General features: G+C 48.8%; 1 long non-coding RNA gene across 1 annotated transcript; it reads right to left on the bottom strand.

Annotated features, from left to right (window-relative positions):
* Positions 1–1812: 1812 nt before the first annotated feature.
* Positions 1813–7267, bottom strand: LOC116660267. The gene is made up of 2 exons (XR_004315698.1): positions 4013–7267; positions 1813–2051 (listed from the first exon to the last, which is right to left on the bottom strand). It is a non-coding gene; the product is annotated as an uncharacterized LOC116660267 (long non-coding RNA).
* Between the last annotated feature and the right edge of the window lie 8954 nt (positions 7268–16221).

Raw genomic sequence — 16221 nt, forward strand, 5'->3', positions numbered from 1 at the left:
TCCAATAACTGTAGGGGAAGGAGGCATTTTATTTTCTCATCTGATCGTTTGTTTAAGCACGTAACAAGTACCAGACCCTGTGCTGGCCTCAATTTTGTAAAGTGACTAAGACACAATCCATGACCACCAGGAGGTGGAGGGAGCCTGGAAAAGGGAGCCTTCAGTAATAAGAATGTGCCCAGTGCAATAAATACTGTAGCAGAAATCTGAACAAAGAGGCATGGCCTGTAAAAACACCGCCCAGGATGTCCTGATCCTCAGCAGAAAAGCCTCCATGGAAGCAGCAGGGGCGGGGGGGGGGGGGGGGCTCTTGCTCTAGTATCAGACCTGAAGTCAGACACCAGCCTCGCTCCACCTCAGCCACGTCACCTCTCTGCTGTTCAGCTTTCCTACCTGTAAAATGGTCTGAATGAGCCTTACATCATCAAGTTGGGGATGCAGATCAAATCAGATTGTGGAAAGTGTCTAGCACAGCACCTGACCCGGATTGGACTAGATGACATACGACACTCCGAGGACGCTGGCATACACTGCCATGCGGCCTTCTGAGCGTTTTCATACCAGGAAACACTTCGCCTGTGTGGGGAACACAAACACTCTGGCTGCTACAGGTGCATCTTCCTCCCCTGTAAGTCAAGGAACTGGTACTTGTTTTGTTTATACGCAAAAATCTTCATAAATTGAAGTAGCCTTTCAGAGCTAACTCAATTCTACACACACTGACAAAGCAAAACCTCTGTGGGCAGGAAATCTGCGTCTTTCATTTCTAGCTTCCATAAGAATTAAGATACCCATCCACAGGTATAAGGTGTGTTATGAGTCTTGTCCATCAATGTGCATTCTCCCTTGTTTAACAGTATTAATTCCCAATGGCCACCTAACTAGAACTTACATTTCCCAGAATGCTTTGCATACTGCTCTAACCATATGACTAAATTCTGGCCAGTAAGATGGGAGCAAAATGTTTTCTCCCACTTCTGGGTTGTGCTTCTAAAATGCAGGTGTGATTCTCTGGCCTTTTTTCTCTGCCCATTGGCTGCTGGAACAAGCATGCTGGCCCCAAGGATGGAAGCCACACGTTAAAGATGGTTGAGATAAGCCCTGGACTTAACCAGTGGGCCATAGTCTGGACTACCATTTGAGGAAAAAAGAAACGAACACCTTGTTTGACCTTGTATTTTGAGGTCTTTGTTACAGCAGCTTAGCCTGTACCCTAACCAACACCTGAGGTTTCACTGAGACTGAATGAGATAGCGCCATATGGAAGCACCTAATTTCAGGCACACGGCATAGCAGTCACTCAATAAACTGGTGCTCAATTCTAATTTTAAAAATTCGACAACTCAATAACATGTATTGCATGACAAAAGGATACCAATTATGTGGTAAGAAGGATGCAGGACTCAGAAAGGGATAGAATCTGCTCTCTTTCTGGGATCTCTCGTTCCGGAGGGGGAAGTGGATTCTCTATTCCTTCTTCTAAGCCTTTTGCAGGAATAGCATCACGAGACTCACCAGTGGAAGTCCACTCACTCCTGCAAGTGGCAAGAACGTTGGGGGCTTCCAGAACACTTTCAGCTACTGTTTCCTACTTCCCTAAGTTTGAGGTTTCCTCCCCCCTAAAAAAGCAACATCCCAAGTTTGGGTCCCATCATTTAAAAATACCACCTTGCTGTTGTAACACTGATTTCTTTGTGACATACAACCAAATTGTTTTGGCACAAATTTCAAAGAGACAGTGTTTAACTTTTGCCTGCTATCTGTGCCTTATAGAAGACCAGTTATCATACTGAAGGGGGGTATGACACATTAAAAATAGATGGATTTTATTTGAGGGGAGGGAAGTGAGCACAGGGTGAGTTCTAGGATAGCGTTCAGAAATTTCAGGGGTAAAAGTGACTGACAGAAGTGCCAAGAAGCACGAGTGGAGGTGCTCATTCTCTCACCGAGGGAAAGCCTGAAGAACGTGCACAAAGCCGGATCGCACAGCGCAAGAGAGCCAGCTGCATCCTCTGGTCAGAAAGGGGAGCCCATCCCTGGTCCTCCAGTTCCTAGGAAGACACACATCAGCCAGTGCTTCCGCCTGAGCAAGGTGGGGGCTGTTAGGTCTGAGGTTCTGTACACCAGTACCACCCAGGGAGCTTTTAAAAAGTCTGATGCCCAGCTGCACCCCTCAATTATGTCCTGGGGATGAGACCCAGGCATCAAAATGCTCCAAAGCTCCCAATGAGATTCCCACGTATGGCAAAGGTTAAGAACCTCTGCTAGACCTTTCAGGCGCATGGTCCCCAGACTCCTCGTAACAGGTCTGGGGACTAGCTGCTGGCCACCTGACCTCCAGGTGCAAGTGAAGTGCCCAGTTCAACCCCAGCAACTTCCCAGAGTTTGCTGAGAGACTGGGTGACTCAAAGATGAATTTCTCAAGTGCATCATGTCTCAGCAGAAGCAGGCTTCTGACCAGGTTGCTGTGAACAGTTGTGCAGGTTGTACAGAGCACGAGGATGCTTGGTACTGGGGGGAGGGACTGAAACTACAGCCTAAATTCTGCTCACCGCGCCGTCACCTGACCTTGGACTTGATACGATGAGAAGGGGAAGAGGTACCTATTTCTAGCTCTTACAAAGCAGCTACAGGGCTAATTGTGTGCCTGGTTCGGACCTGCCTGAGGGAGGGGCAAAGGGAGATGCAAGAACCAACTGCACTGAAATTACCTGGGATCCTATTAAAACGCAGGTTCCTGGGCCCTCACCCCAGACTTAATGAATCAGATGTCTGGGGAAGGAGCTTAGAAATCCCTGTTTTTAACAATATCCTGAGTGGTTTCCATCAGGCTGACGTTGGTGACCACTGACCAAGTGTATGGGACGGTCTTTCGATAAAAATAAACTGAGCACCCCCTACGTGCCGGGCCCGTGCCACCTCGCCGCAACACGAGAACAAGCAAGACCCCGTCTCATCCCCGAGCACCCCGATCTGCTGGGCGGCACAGACGAAAAGGGTGCATCCCGGGGGAGCCCAGGCTGTGAGCGCTGCCGGGGCTCGGCTGGGGCTGGCACACCCAGAGAACCAGTGAGCAGACCCAGAAATCTCTACAGGAGGGGCTGCAGCTCCTCCCAGGAGAACAGTCATCCCAGAGAAGTAGGAGCCAGGCACCACAAGCCAGACCCACTAACAAAGCCTTCACTGTCAGAACGGAGGAGTGATTTGGGGAATGGCTTCGTGTCTGACGCGGGTTTGCTTACGGGCCGAGGCCCTGCTACCCAGCCCCTGATTCTGCTTTGTGGTTAAGTATCAGAGCTCTCTGGAAAGCTGGGGGCCTGTGCATTCAAACTGGAAGAGCTGTTTTCCTATAAACCAATCTGAACAACCTGGGCAGAAGGAACACGACGCTGGGACCCTGCCGACTGAACATACACATGAAGGGGGAGGCATACTTCGCCGCTGCACAGAGCAACAGCTCACAGCTCTGGCACCTCCTGTGCGTCTCCTCAGCTGCAGGGCGGACCCTGTGGTGCCTGGTGGACACAGCTGTGCCCAGTGGGGAGGCCACTGCCTGGCTCAGAAGTGCTAGGGCAGCAGAGGAGGGACAGTGCACAGACGCCAGGTGGTGACTAGCTGGACTTGTACGTGAACACATGTGAGATGCCCCCACCACCCTGCCCTGGGAATTCCAGGATACTTGGCGGGTGTTTGTAGGGGGACAAGGAGCATGTATTAATGACATTAGTGCGCAAGAGGAGGCAGGTGGCAGGAGCCCAAAAGTATAGGTAACAGATTCAGAAGGTTGGGCTTTTCTCCATCATCATCCCTTTTGCAGAAGGAAGTTTGTGCCCAGCGCGAGTGACCTCTAATTGTAGCCCAGACCAAGCCCTCTGAGGGGCCCTGAGGGGTGGGCTCTGGCATGGGGCAGGGGTCGGGAGAGGACGACCCTGGGGACCCAGAGGGGTCATTGCCTTTGCCCAATTTGGAAGGTCTAGCACATCCAGGCCCCCGCCCACCTTCCCACACTTACCTCATGTCACCTTGGCCTTTGGTCTCCCTGCTCCAGCCACGGGGACCTTCTCTCAGTTTACTCCAAGGCACCACCACTCTCCATAAGCTCCTGTCCTTTAAACTTGCTGCTATGGGTGCTTAAAATGCTAATTCTCCTCTTTTCATGGGCCAACTCCTACTAATCTGTCAGCCAAAATGGCACTCACTCAGGTGGACCTCTCTGGAGTCACCAGTTTAGTGTCTAGGACACGAGATGCAGTCCATAAATGTGGATGTGGAGAAAATGTAACTCTTTGGGATGATGGAAACTGAATCTCAGCTTTAGTTTGTGCTCTTCCCATAACTTGCACTTGGATCAAAATTTCAGGCAGTCATCTGGTCACCAGTCGTCTGTTTCCCCAGGAATCTATCCACTAAGATGTCTGCGTCATCAGTCAGGGGCTCTCTTGGCTGCCTCAGCGCCACGTTTGCTGCTTCAAGGCCAAGACTGGAACACGGGGGTCCTTGCTGAGTTCGCCATGATGCTGTGTGCCTCGAATCAACACCACCCACACACAGCCATTTCCCTCCTTTTCCCTCTTGTTTCCATCCCGGAGGAATCATTCTCTGGTTCCCAGAGAAGTTACTTTCACCTCAGACCTTGTTCTGCTCACTGGTTGCTGACTTCTTCCCCAAAACTTCCAATTATTTCCATAGACATTTCCATAGCGATTTTCATAGAAAGGTTGAAAGAATAATAAAATGATTGTCCTTACAAACTCTACTGGACTAAAAACGTGTTAGTATTTCGCCATCATTGCTTCCTCACCTCTAAATACTCCAGCCTATGTCTTCTAAAAACAAGGGCATTTACCTACATAACCACGACACCATGGCCACACCTGACAAAATTATCGGTCTTTCCGTAAAATCACCATGTATCTAGTTCATATCTGAATTCCCCCCAGGTGTTCCATCCCAAAACCGTTTACACTTAGCCACAAAGACCGGCGCCAGGCGGGCCACACTCTGCACCTCTACACTTCTAGCCTGCTCCGGTCTAGAGCAGTTCCTCTGCCTTCTTACGCTGTTGCTGTTCTTGCTTCACGAGAGGGACAGCTTTTGAAGGACTCACGCCAGTTAGCCTGAAAGACACAGGCTTTTGTAAACAAAATCAAAGAGCTCTGCTCCAAACGTTCCCTCGGGCAAGAAGTGTAACCCACATGTCCTGTTTGCTCAGGATGGAGGGTCTTCTCTGACCACGGGACTTACAGTGCCCAAACCATGAAAGTCCTGGGCAAACCAGGACTAGCTGGTCACCCGAGAGGCAAGGAGGCACAGGACGCTAAAGATAATAACCCAGCATTACGCAGCCTCACCGATCGACGCACGGTTTCACCGCATTGTGGTCACCCTTGTGCAACACTCACCATACTTTGGACTGTTTAATGTCTAATTTCTCAACTGGTAGTAAGCTCCACGAAATCGGCGACATGTCAGTCTTTCTCATTACTCCAATCTCACTGCGTCCCCCTCGTCCTCGTCCGTAGCAAGTGTTTGCTAAATATTTACTGAGTGAAGGAATAGCTGAATGATGTCAAGGTATTTCAGAACTGAACGTATAAAGTGGAATTCATCATCTATTTTCAGCTAAGACGTTTTTAAACAGGAAGACGGTAGCCCTGGTTGGCAATCTCCACACCCCTGATCTCTGAGCACCGTCCGGCTATGTTGCCGGCAGGGAGATCTGAACAAGCACCCTGTACAATTAGCCCAGCCTTCCAGGTGTGACTCTGCAGGTTTAAATCGTCTCCCACATCGAATTCACTCAGCCCCTCGGTCCTCAGAGGCTTCATGCAGCGAGGGTATAGAGAAAAGCAGGGGGGATCCAGGACTCTGGGCCATTAACTCAGTGCTAAGCAGCACTGGCCCAGGTCCTAAGGTCCTGACGAAATCAGTAACACGCAAGAAGATGCAATTAAATCAAGTAGAAATTAAAATAATAATTCTACTCAGGCCTTTTCCTGTTCTCCAGAGTTGAACACCTCAGGGCCATGAAATGATTGGTCTCTGAGAGGCCAGGAAGGAGAGGTTAGGGGCGGGAGGGCAGTTGAAATATGGTATAGTTCTGGACTTGGTCTGAAGTTCAGGTGGACACTAGGTCATGTCTGACTTCTGGGAAGTCTTCCGGGCCGGAGACTTGGGGACAGACTAGCATAACACCAGGTACCTGATCACAGAGAATCCTGTCGGAGGCTGATGTGAACAAGAATCTTGAAGGCCCCGCATCTCGGATGGCAGGTCCAAGTGGAAGACACTGCATCTCAACGCATGCACCCTCACCCCTTCCTCCCTCCCCAGAGGACCCGGCTGGGACCCAGGCTCACTCATAATACTTAGTGTCAGGAATCCTTCATACAGATGCTCATCAGAGAAAGACAAGTCAAGGGTGCTATGAAGTATCAACTAAAGACTGACAGACAGGAACATTAAGAAAAAAAAAAACTTCCTGATTATGAAGGAATTTTGCAGTGCATGATGAGATTTGGCTTTTTAAGCATCAACAGAGTACTTTCTATGTGTCCCTCACACTGAAGTCGGGGGCGGAGGTACTGAGAAGACACCAAAGCACAGTGAAGGAGAGAAAGGGAATGACCATTTAAGGAGCAGATACTGTGCGCTGTGCACGTGACTTCGCTTAATCCTTGTAGCAGTCCCAAAGCGGTCTTTTTCAGGGAAACTGAGGTTTAGCAAAATTAAGTGACTTGCTAAAGGTTTTATCGCTGAGATGCAGGAGACGTGAAGATTTATGCCTGCACTGTCTGACCTCAAATCCACAGCTGTCTCACTCTACCACCCTGCATTCTTCTGGAGACACAGTGAGACTAGGGCCTAATCAGCCTTAGGAGTGGGGACTTTAATAAATCTTGGTGAAGAAAACCATCTTGGCTGCCACGCTGTTTCAAGGACATTGGGAAGACTTTTTTGTTCCTCAGTTTTCTCTACCACGCCTACCACGCTGCCTGAAATCTTGGCATGCGTTGCTTGAGACGAATGTTGGGGTCATGGTGCTCAGCCATTCTAAATGAGTTAGCGTGAGCCAGAGGTCTCAGGGCGCGGTGCTCTGTGCTCCTCCTCTCTGTCACCTCTGTTCTGACATGTTCCAGATGCCCCAGCAGCTCTGGGTCTCAATGTGAGCTGTGAACTTGGGAGCACTGTGTTTTCCCTTCTCTTTGGCTTGATTGTCCTTCGCCCCTGGGGGAGGAGGAGGGGTGCTAATAGCCTGGAAGGGGGCCAGATTATTCCATTCTGCAACCTCCAGTCACAGCCGCTAAAGAAAACTTATGCTGTGTTTTCATTCAGTGGGGAAAACATGTTTTGCTCTGCACTCTTGCGTAACCATGAAACATCTGGGGAAACTTAGCTTAAAGCCTCCCTCCAGTGTCACATGTGGGCTGAACGATACAGAAGAATGTTCCCCTTGAAATGTACGCTCTGATTTACATTTAAGTAAGCCATTATTACACGTGTCTGGATGCATACCCAGCAGGGAGTCGTCCAGGACTGACAGCCCGGGGCCCTCTGAAATAAACCCTGCCTTTACCCTACATCACACTGTCCCCGTAAATAAACGGTCAGGGCCCAGAAAATGGCATGTGGGCACTCAGAAGGGAGAACATTTGAGAGGAAAAGGACTCTTCAGTGCTTTCAGCTGGCGGTTCTCAGGCCTGAGCCGGCACCAGGGTCGCCGGGAAAACCTGCTAAAGCCCAGGCTGGCGCCCGTCCCCAAGTTCTGACTTAGCAGGTCGAGGGTGAAGCTCAAGCACATGCATTTCTAACAAGCCGCTGGTCTAGGGACAGTATTTTGAGAAGTTCAGCTTCAAACCCTGGTCAACCCAAGGGAGGAGCTGAGTACAGTGCGTGGACTGCAAAAGCTGCGCACAGCGGCAGTGCCCAGGTTCACGCTCCGGTCTGGTTTCCTAAGTGGGGAAGAGCTGGTGCTGAGACGAGATGGCGGTGCTCAGTCACTGATGGTGCGGGGGCCCGTTAACACAAACCTTCTAAAACACGAACTGGCAGTCAGTAAATAGTCACAGGCACTGAACGACTAACCCCGCCTCTAGGTTTCCCCGAGGAGACAAGCAGAAAAACGTGCAAAGATGACGGTACAGGGACATTTAATTGCAGCTTTATATAGAATAGTAGGAGCCTGGAAGTCACAGTAAATATCCGACACCCACACAGCGGAGTGCTCCACCACCATCAAAGCGCTCAGGCAGTGTTTCTGACGAGAGAGAATGCTGCAGCGTGCTCGTACGTGAAGGCCCACGGCCCAGAGCTACACAGACAGTAGCCCAGACACATGATACAGACACACTTCTACAAACACTGTGTCAACGAAGGGAACACGCTGAAATGCTCACAGTGGTGAATTCTGGATCACGTTACATTTGCACAACAGATATTAATCACCTCCTCCCTACTTGATCTGGTTCTAAAATGACATGTCCTACCCGTTCATGTGAAGTTGCATCAACCCCAAAGGGTAAACCCCTAGCTCCACCCTTCTGAATCCAAGCGGGGAATTTCAGGTGCCATGTTTATACCGAGGGACCCCACCCCTGCAGTGGTGAGTGCTTGGCTCTGGCTAGACCCCTGACCCAAGAAGAACCCATCAGAGATCCTGACACAGGACGGGACTATTAAGGCCAGAGACTGTAGGATACACATGCAGGCTTGGGGCTGGGGCCCAGCTCAGGGCGTGTGCAAGCGGAGGAGGCTGGAGCAGGTCTGGGTCTCTGCTGGCTGTTTCCGTCGCCAGGCTCGGCAGCTAAGGGCACACGCACGCATGCACAAATCCCCTTTAAAAAGCAAGGAGGGGAAAGGCTGCAAACATCCAACTTCAACACGCTTGTCCTTGTTCCGTTTCTAACCACCACCTCCCTTTTTGTGCCTGGAGCTGATTAGGTAGGGTCCGAAATTAACAAGTAACTTTTGCTTGTTCGTGTGTATTTGTTTTTTCTTCATCTCCCACACAGTGTATTGTTGCTTCTTTTAACAGGAAAATATTATTAAAATTAAAACACTGAACTGCAACTGGAAAAATACTTACTGGAATGTTTCCTAGCTGAGTTCTTGCCCTCACCCCCAAACCTTCCTATTTTTGACACTCTGAGCTGCAGAAATTGAGAGGTTTTCTTTGTTGTCTTTCAGTTTGATTCAAAATCCAGTGGACAGTTTAAGTTTGGAATGTGTCCATGCAAAATTCTTGTCCTGTGCGGAGCTAAGCCTGTCATTTCCCCCAGCAACTCTCTGAGGATTCCAACAGCAGAGCCTGATGACTAATCAGAGACGCAGAGCGCGGTGGTCCCATTGGCTCGTAGACCTGAAGACTGCAAGGGGCGAGCCATCAGCAAGCTGGATGGGGAGGGGTGGATGGAGAGCAGCCCCACTTTGTCAGAAATTCCTGCTGCAATGTCACGCTAGCTCAACTGTGGTTTTCACTTCTAGAAATACGAGTGAATGCCATGTAGTTGGTTACTGCTCTTTCGTGACACGTCAGATTCACGTGCAGTTGCAACAACCCCAGAGGTAGATCAGCTCAGGACAGAACTCGGTGGCATAAGCCTCCTAGGTAACTCTTACCCCTCTCAAGGCTGCCGCCTCATCTGCTTCCCCACTGGGACTCAAGTTCCAACACAACAAATGACTGGAGTTGGTTTTCAGAATTTCAGGTATGCTACAAAATCTTCACGGGAAGGGCTGCATCTGCCGTGTTTGCTTTTACCCTCAGCTTCTTGAGTGAGTGAACAAACATTCACATCGTGCTAAGAGATGAAACTAGGGTACGCGTACTTAGAAGTAACTTCCCGCGGGGTCCAGTTTGGGGATCCAGGATTGTGGTTTAAAAGCCTGGGAAGATGTTGGGGATAAAGCTGTGATACAATTTAGGGTTTCCAAAAGTGTGTGTGTGTTCTAAAAGGACGAGGAGATCAATTACTGTCAGGTTAATAAGAGGAAATTTAGACCGTTTAGAAAGAGAAGTTCAATCAGCAGGAGCTAAGAAAGGTGCCATGCCCGTGAGGAGAGTGATCTGGATCTGAAACCAGGGACTGGATCTGTGCCTGGAAAGGAGGACCTTGTATCCCAAGAGAGTGCAAGGCCTGAGAGAGAGACGGCTCTTAATGATGCGCTGCCAAGCAGAGATAACCGAAGTCTACACCTGCAGTTGACCCAGTTTTAATAAAAATGACACTCCACTATTCCCTCACTGAGAGTAAACATCCCGTCAAAACAGCCCAGGAAGCCTCTGATGGCAGAAGAATAGGAGGGTGGGGGTCAAGACGATGAGGAAGGAGAAAATCCTGACGCCTCTTCCTCAGGGAGCCTTTGCCACGACCCATGCAGCAGGCAGTGCCTGCTGTGTAACAAGGCTTCGCCACAACGTACGACTTAAACACAGCCAGTAATTTAGCTCACAATCCCATAGGCTGGTTGGGAAGTTCTTCTGTGTGGACAGGATTGGCTGATGCTACTGGCCTTACTCCAGCTTCTCGAGTCGGCTGGCAAGTTGGCAGTGGCTGGATGACCCAGGACGGCCTCACTCAGATGTCTGGCATTCAGAGGGTTCTTAGGAAGGGCCTGGCTGCTTCTGCACGTGGCCTCTCACCCTCAAGCAGGCTGGCTCGGGCTCATTTCCATGGTGGTGTTAGGGCCCCAAGCGCAGCAAGAGGACAAGCCCAGTGCTCAAGCACTTTCAAAGCCTCAGCTTGCATCCCTTTTGCTAATGTCCCATTGGCCAAAGTGACTCATACGGCCAAGCCAGATTCAAGGAGTGGACAGACAGATTGTGCCTCTTGATGAGAATGGAAGAACTCATGGTCACTTAAACAATCTGCCAGTTAGTTAGTAGGGTTGGTAAAGAAATAAATCAATCAGTTCTTAAAACTTATAGAGAAAGTGTTGAGATATCAAGGAAACAGTCCTCGGATATAGAAATTCTTCATATCCTGGGTGGTGTCATTTAGTCCAGCTAGGGAATGCTCTGTTTAGGAATCGCTCTGGGCCACGTTATCACAGAGCCTAACACAACTCTGGAGGCTCTGAAGAGGACTTCAGACGCCATCTCAGAACAACACGGGAGGTGTCCTGCGTGTCTGGGATCTGTCTCCTCTGAAGCTCGCGAGGCAGGGACAGCCTCCTTGGCATAGCTGAAGACCTGTCTCTGCGGGTTCAGGTGGGAAAGAGGACCTGCTGCTTCTCTTCAAGGGCAGGGGTTAAGATCCAGGAGCCGCAAAGGGTGGATGGGTACAAGCAGAAATGACAGGGCAGGTTAGTATTTGAACTGGAATCAGGAAAAGGAAGGCTATGAATGGTGGCCGGGCTCCCAGAGGAATACAATCCAAATTAATAGTAAACTGGCGTCTGTGACCTGGAGGAAAGGACAGGTGGAAGAAATCTGACAGTCTCTTGAAGCAGTTTGAACTTTTTTTAGGATGGTGAGTTAGGGAAGACTCTAACCTCAGCTCTGCCACTAACCAGTCAGTTGTACGACCGTGGACAAATCGCCTCATTTAGTTTTCTCATGGACAAAATGAAGGATTCTGACTCGACCATTTTCACAAAGTCCTTTCTGGCTCTAACCTCCTCATGGAAGCCAGACAAAGAAGAAAAGGACCGGCAGACACGTGAGGGAGTGAGGCTGCGTCAGGGGCACTCCGCTTCCGGGACAGGCACTGAGAAGGACCCGAAGTCTCCAGAGCACTAAAGACACGACAGACCCCTGTCAGCACTCATCCCACAAGTGGCGTTCCACAAAAATTAACTGCGGACCCGCCCTGTGCCAGGCAAAGCTGTCAGCGAGTGACAGCAGCGTGGCCCCAGCCCTGTGGAACGACAGACCCATTTGGGCTTGATCAAATTATTTTAGAGAAAAAGTAGGATTTCATCCAGTTTCGCTATTCAATCATTTCTGATAAAAGTGGGGTTGGGTTTGCCAGAAAAGGGGAGACTGGGTGCTGAGACAACTCCGGGCAGGAATTACGTCAGGTAACTTCTCTGAGCTTCAGTTTCTTCATCTACGAAATAGAAAGGGCAGATCAGACCATCCCAGCTGGTGGCATTCAGCTCCGGGATTCTGGTCTGGCTGCCCGGCCGTTCTCAGGCGCTTACGCTCAGCAGCGCCATCTGGTGTCACGGTGTGAGCTGAGCAGAAAACCTCCAACATTCCCACTGACCAGAGAGGCCACTGAAGCGACTGCGCGGAACTGAAGACGGGCGGGACGGCGACACGCCAACGCCCACGTGTTTACGGTGTGTCGGGCACGGTCCTCAGCGAAGTTCCACAACAAGCCTATGATAAAGGCACTAAGAACAGCCCTGCGCTACAGACGAGGAAACGGCACAGGAAGGCAAGGGCACTCGCCCGGTCAGCGGCAAGCCCAGGTGGCCGCCACAACGCCCGCCCCCTTAACCCCGCACTTCCCGCCCCCAGCTGAGCCTTACGGGACCCCTGCCACGCGCCAGGCACCGCGCTACGAGTTCCGCGTGCTGTGACTCACTGCATCCTCTCAACAAGAGTAGACGTGGGTACTAGAGTCGCACCTCCTCAGACGAGAAGACTGAGGCCCAGCGGGATGAGGTGAGCTGCCGCGGCCCACACAGTTGCCAAGCGGCGCAGCCTGCGATCAAGCTTCCTCGTGCAGCCAGGATGAGGGAGCAGCCCAACGGGTGCACCTGGGCTGCTGCCACCTCCCTAGAACTCTCTCCTTCCTTCTCAGTGTCCCTGCTTCCTCCTTCTCAGCACAGAGAGGGAAGAGGCCAGCATCAAAAGCCACATGGAGTTGGGTTTTCTTGGTTTCTTTGTTTTGATTTTGTTTTGCCAATTATCTGAAGAGCCCAAGTCCTGAATCCTCCTAAGTTGTTCATTCAATTGAATGGTAACGCAGGCTTGTGCAGGTTTCTCGGCCTCTCCCGCTTCTTGTTCTGGCGCAGTTTTGCCAGGGGAGTAATGAGGACATCAAGTGCCGCAGGAGGGCTGTAAGCTCTCCTCTAGGGAATCTACGGCACGGCTTCAACGACCACGTCCATGCAAACGCCTCCCCAGGCTACACCTCCGTGCCTCCCCACTCTGACTGCCCGAGAAAGGCATCTGCTCTCGGGTTCCACTGTCCCCTCAAATTCAACACGCAGGATTCATTTAGCAGAGACTCACAAGCATCCCAAGCACACATGCAAACCCCTCAGGCCTTTGGAACAGTGCTTGGCACGTGAGAATACTAATGAAAGACAGCCCTTATTTTCAAGCTCTACAGAGTCCAGTGAAGGGAGGTTAGTAAACAGTCTTCACAACAAGGTGTAAGTGCTGCGATGGGCTAAGCAGGGCTTGCTTTGGCAGATGCAGTGACACTGCATCCAGCCTGAAGAGAGAGGCTAAGGGGAGGGTCCGGGTAGGTTTCTCAGACAACTGACTCCTAAAACAGAAATCAGCATCTTTCTCCCCACACTGGCTCCTCCTGGTTTCTACTAGTCGCACTGCTGTTTTTAGGTACCCAGGCTTGAAAACTCGGTCGTTGTGTTCAAGTCTTTCCTGATTCACAAATCCAGTGTCTAAATTAGTCATTGTGTCTAGTCAATTCTTCTTTCTCAACATTGCCTCCCTTCTTTACCTTTCCCTACTCTAGTTCAATCTTTTATCTTCTCAAGCCAGGACCACTGCAAAAGCCTGTCATTTTAACCCTAGCAAATTCTCTTTGACAACACCTCCTGCACTGTACTCTGGATTCATTTGCCCAACATACTCTCCCACTCAGAAATCTCAAAAGGCCATTCAACGCCCCAAGGGTAAAGACCAATCTCCTTGTTCTGGGAACATTCTGCTTCTAGCCTTCTCCCCTTCCATCCTCAGACTCTCCTGCAAGAGCCTCTGCCTTCAGTCTCGTGACACCCCTCTGACCCACCCGCTCTCCGCCCGTTCTGCTGTCATGCCCTTGTCGACTTTTTCTTTGCCTTCAGTTCCTTATTTTTTTAAAAAAATAGCATATTTATATCTTATTTCTCCTCGAAAGGCCATTCCAATTCTACCTATTCCGTGAAGCCTATCTTAAAAATCTACAGAATTTATTGTTTGTGTTAGTCATTTGGCAATTAGTATGAGCTGCCTTTTTCTTCCATCAACTTTAAAAAGGTGTAAATTATACAACCACAACCGTATGTACCAATGGAACCAGCATCACATCAGGATATAAAACACTTGCGTCACCTCCAAACATTTCCTTCTTCCCCTTTGTGGGCAGTGTCCTTCCCGCCCCAGCCCTAGGCAACCACTGATTCTGTTTCTGTTACCACAGATTAGTTCCTTCTCTTTTCTAGAAATTCACACAAATGGAAATGCTGAGTATGTACTCCTTTTTGAGTCCGGGTTTCTTCACTCAGCTTGTGTTCAAAATTCATCCACGGTGTTGCATGTGTGTGTTCCATTTTATTGCGAGAGAATTTCTTTGTTTGGATATTCTACATTTGTTTACCCAGTTACCTGCTGATGAGCGTTTGGGTTGTTTTCAGGCTTTGACTCATGAACATGTGTGTAAAAGCCTTTGTGTGGACACAGGTTTTCATTTCTCTTGGGTAGACACTTAGGAATGGAGCTGCTTGGCTGGACGACTTGGGTGCGTTACCTTTATGAAGCTCTGCTTCTTTATCAGTCCGTTCACTCCTGATGCCCCATCTTCCTCTGCTTCTGAGTCGCTGGAGAAACGTCAGGGGAGTTAAGAAGGCCTAGACCACACAGTCCGTCGACCTGTGAGCTGCACTGCATGGTCGTTTTCCAAATACTTTCACTTCGGCCTGAACACCTGGGAGAGGACAAACACGGTTACCTGTGATAGACTTCGCATTTCGTATGTCTTTCATATACAAAACATCAATTCAATTGATCCATCAGTTGATAAGTCAAAACATCCCCACACTCCGCTGAGGGGGCCTGTGCGGAGAAATGCGTGTACTTTTATGCACGGGGCCTTCTTCACAGTGAGGAGGAACTGAAGTGACGTCACTGGCAGATTACAGCATGGACTGGGGTCTGCATACCTTGACTTTCACTTTCAGTCTAAAAATATACATCAGAGGAGAATTATATCACAGGTAAGGCCTACTTTATATGACTTTCTCTCTTAAAAGTCACAAGTAGTCAAAGAATATAGATAATACTTCTCAAGGTCACATATTAGGAAGGCTGGAATTTGAACCCAGGCAAGCTGGCTCCGTAGTCCAAGCTCTTAATAACTCTGCCGTGCTGTTCTCTACCCTTTCTAAGTCATAAATTGTTAAGCGTTCTGGTCACGCAGAAATCTATAAGCTATTATGCTATTTGCTTACAGCCCATGGTATTTGTCCTAAATCAAGAGCTGGAAGAGATACTACTACTAGTATTAAATTATTATAATGGTATTAAATATGATATCATAGCAGAACAGCAGCATTATTCCACAGAACCGAAGCATCAGTCCTTTATAACTTACAGAGAAATGCTTTAATAAGATAATACAATTGGCTTGAATGTTTTCATGCTTTCCTGAGAAAAATTACCATGTGAACTGGAAATCTTGATTTGTGGGGGGAGAGATAGGAAGGAGGAGAATCTGGATATTTAGAAGGTAATGCAAGACTGAGTACCTAGAAGTTACGTGGAAGAGGCTAAGGAAAGACAACTGAAAAATGTAAGAGGTTCCTGTGGGAAGGAAAAATAAGTGATAGAGAAATGAAAAAAAGCGCTTTGCAATTGCACCCCTGGCCCTGGGAACAGCAGCTGCCTTCAGACCACTGAAAAACACTTCAGCGAGCATCTCTGGCTGTTGTAGCACATACTATTAATACTCAAGTTATTGAAACTTTGTGAAGAAACTTTTGTGAAGAGTTTCTCTGTAACATGAATAATCACATGGAACACTATTGAGGATTTAAATAAAAATTTAAGCCTTTATCTTTATTTGTGCTTATAAAATTATGACTAATTTTGACAGCTACATCTACTTCTAAGCCAAGCATTATGAAAGTATAGAATAAGTATTTATTTCTTTGCAAAACAGACATATGCCTGATAAAATGGAGTTTTAGGAATTTATTCAGGCCTTAAAAATAACTTTTGTTCCTTTTATAACAATAATACATTTTATAATTTATATAAATTTGCACCATACAGAGAACAAAAAGAAACAAAAAATTAGCTGTAATCTCATCATTCATAGCCAA

The sequence above is a fragment of the Camelus ferus genome, chromosome 27 (assembly GCF_009834535.1).
Source record: "Camelus ferus isolate YT-003-E chromosome 27, BCGSAC_Cfer_1.0, whole genome shotgun sequence".
Lineage (NCBI taxonomy): Eukaryota > Metazoa > Chordata > Mammalia > Artiodactyla > Camelidae > Camelus > Camelus ferus.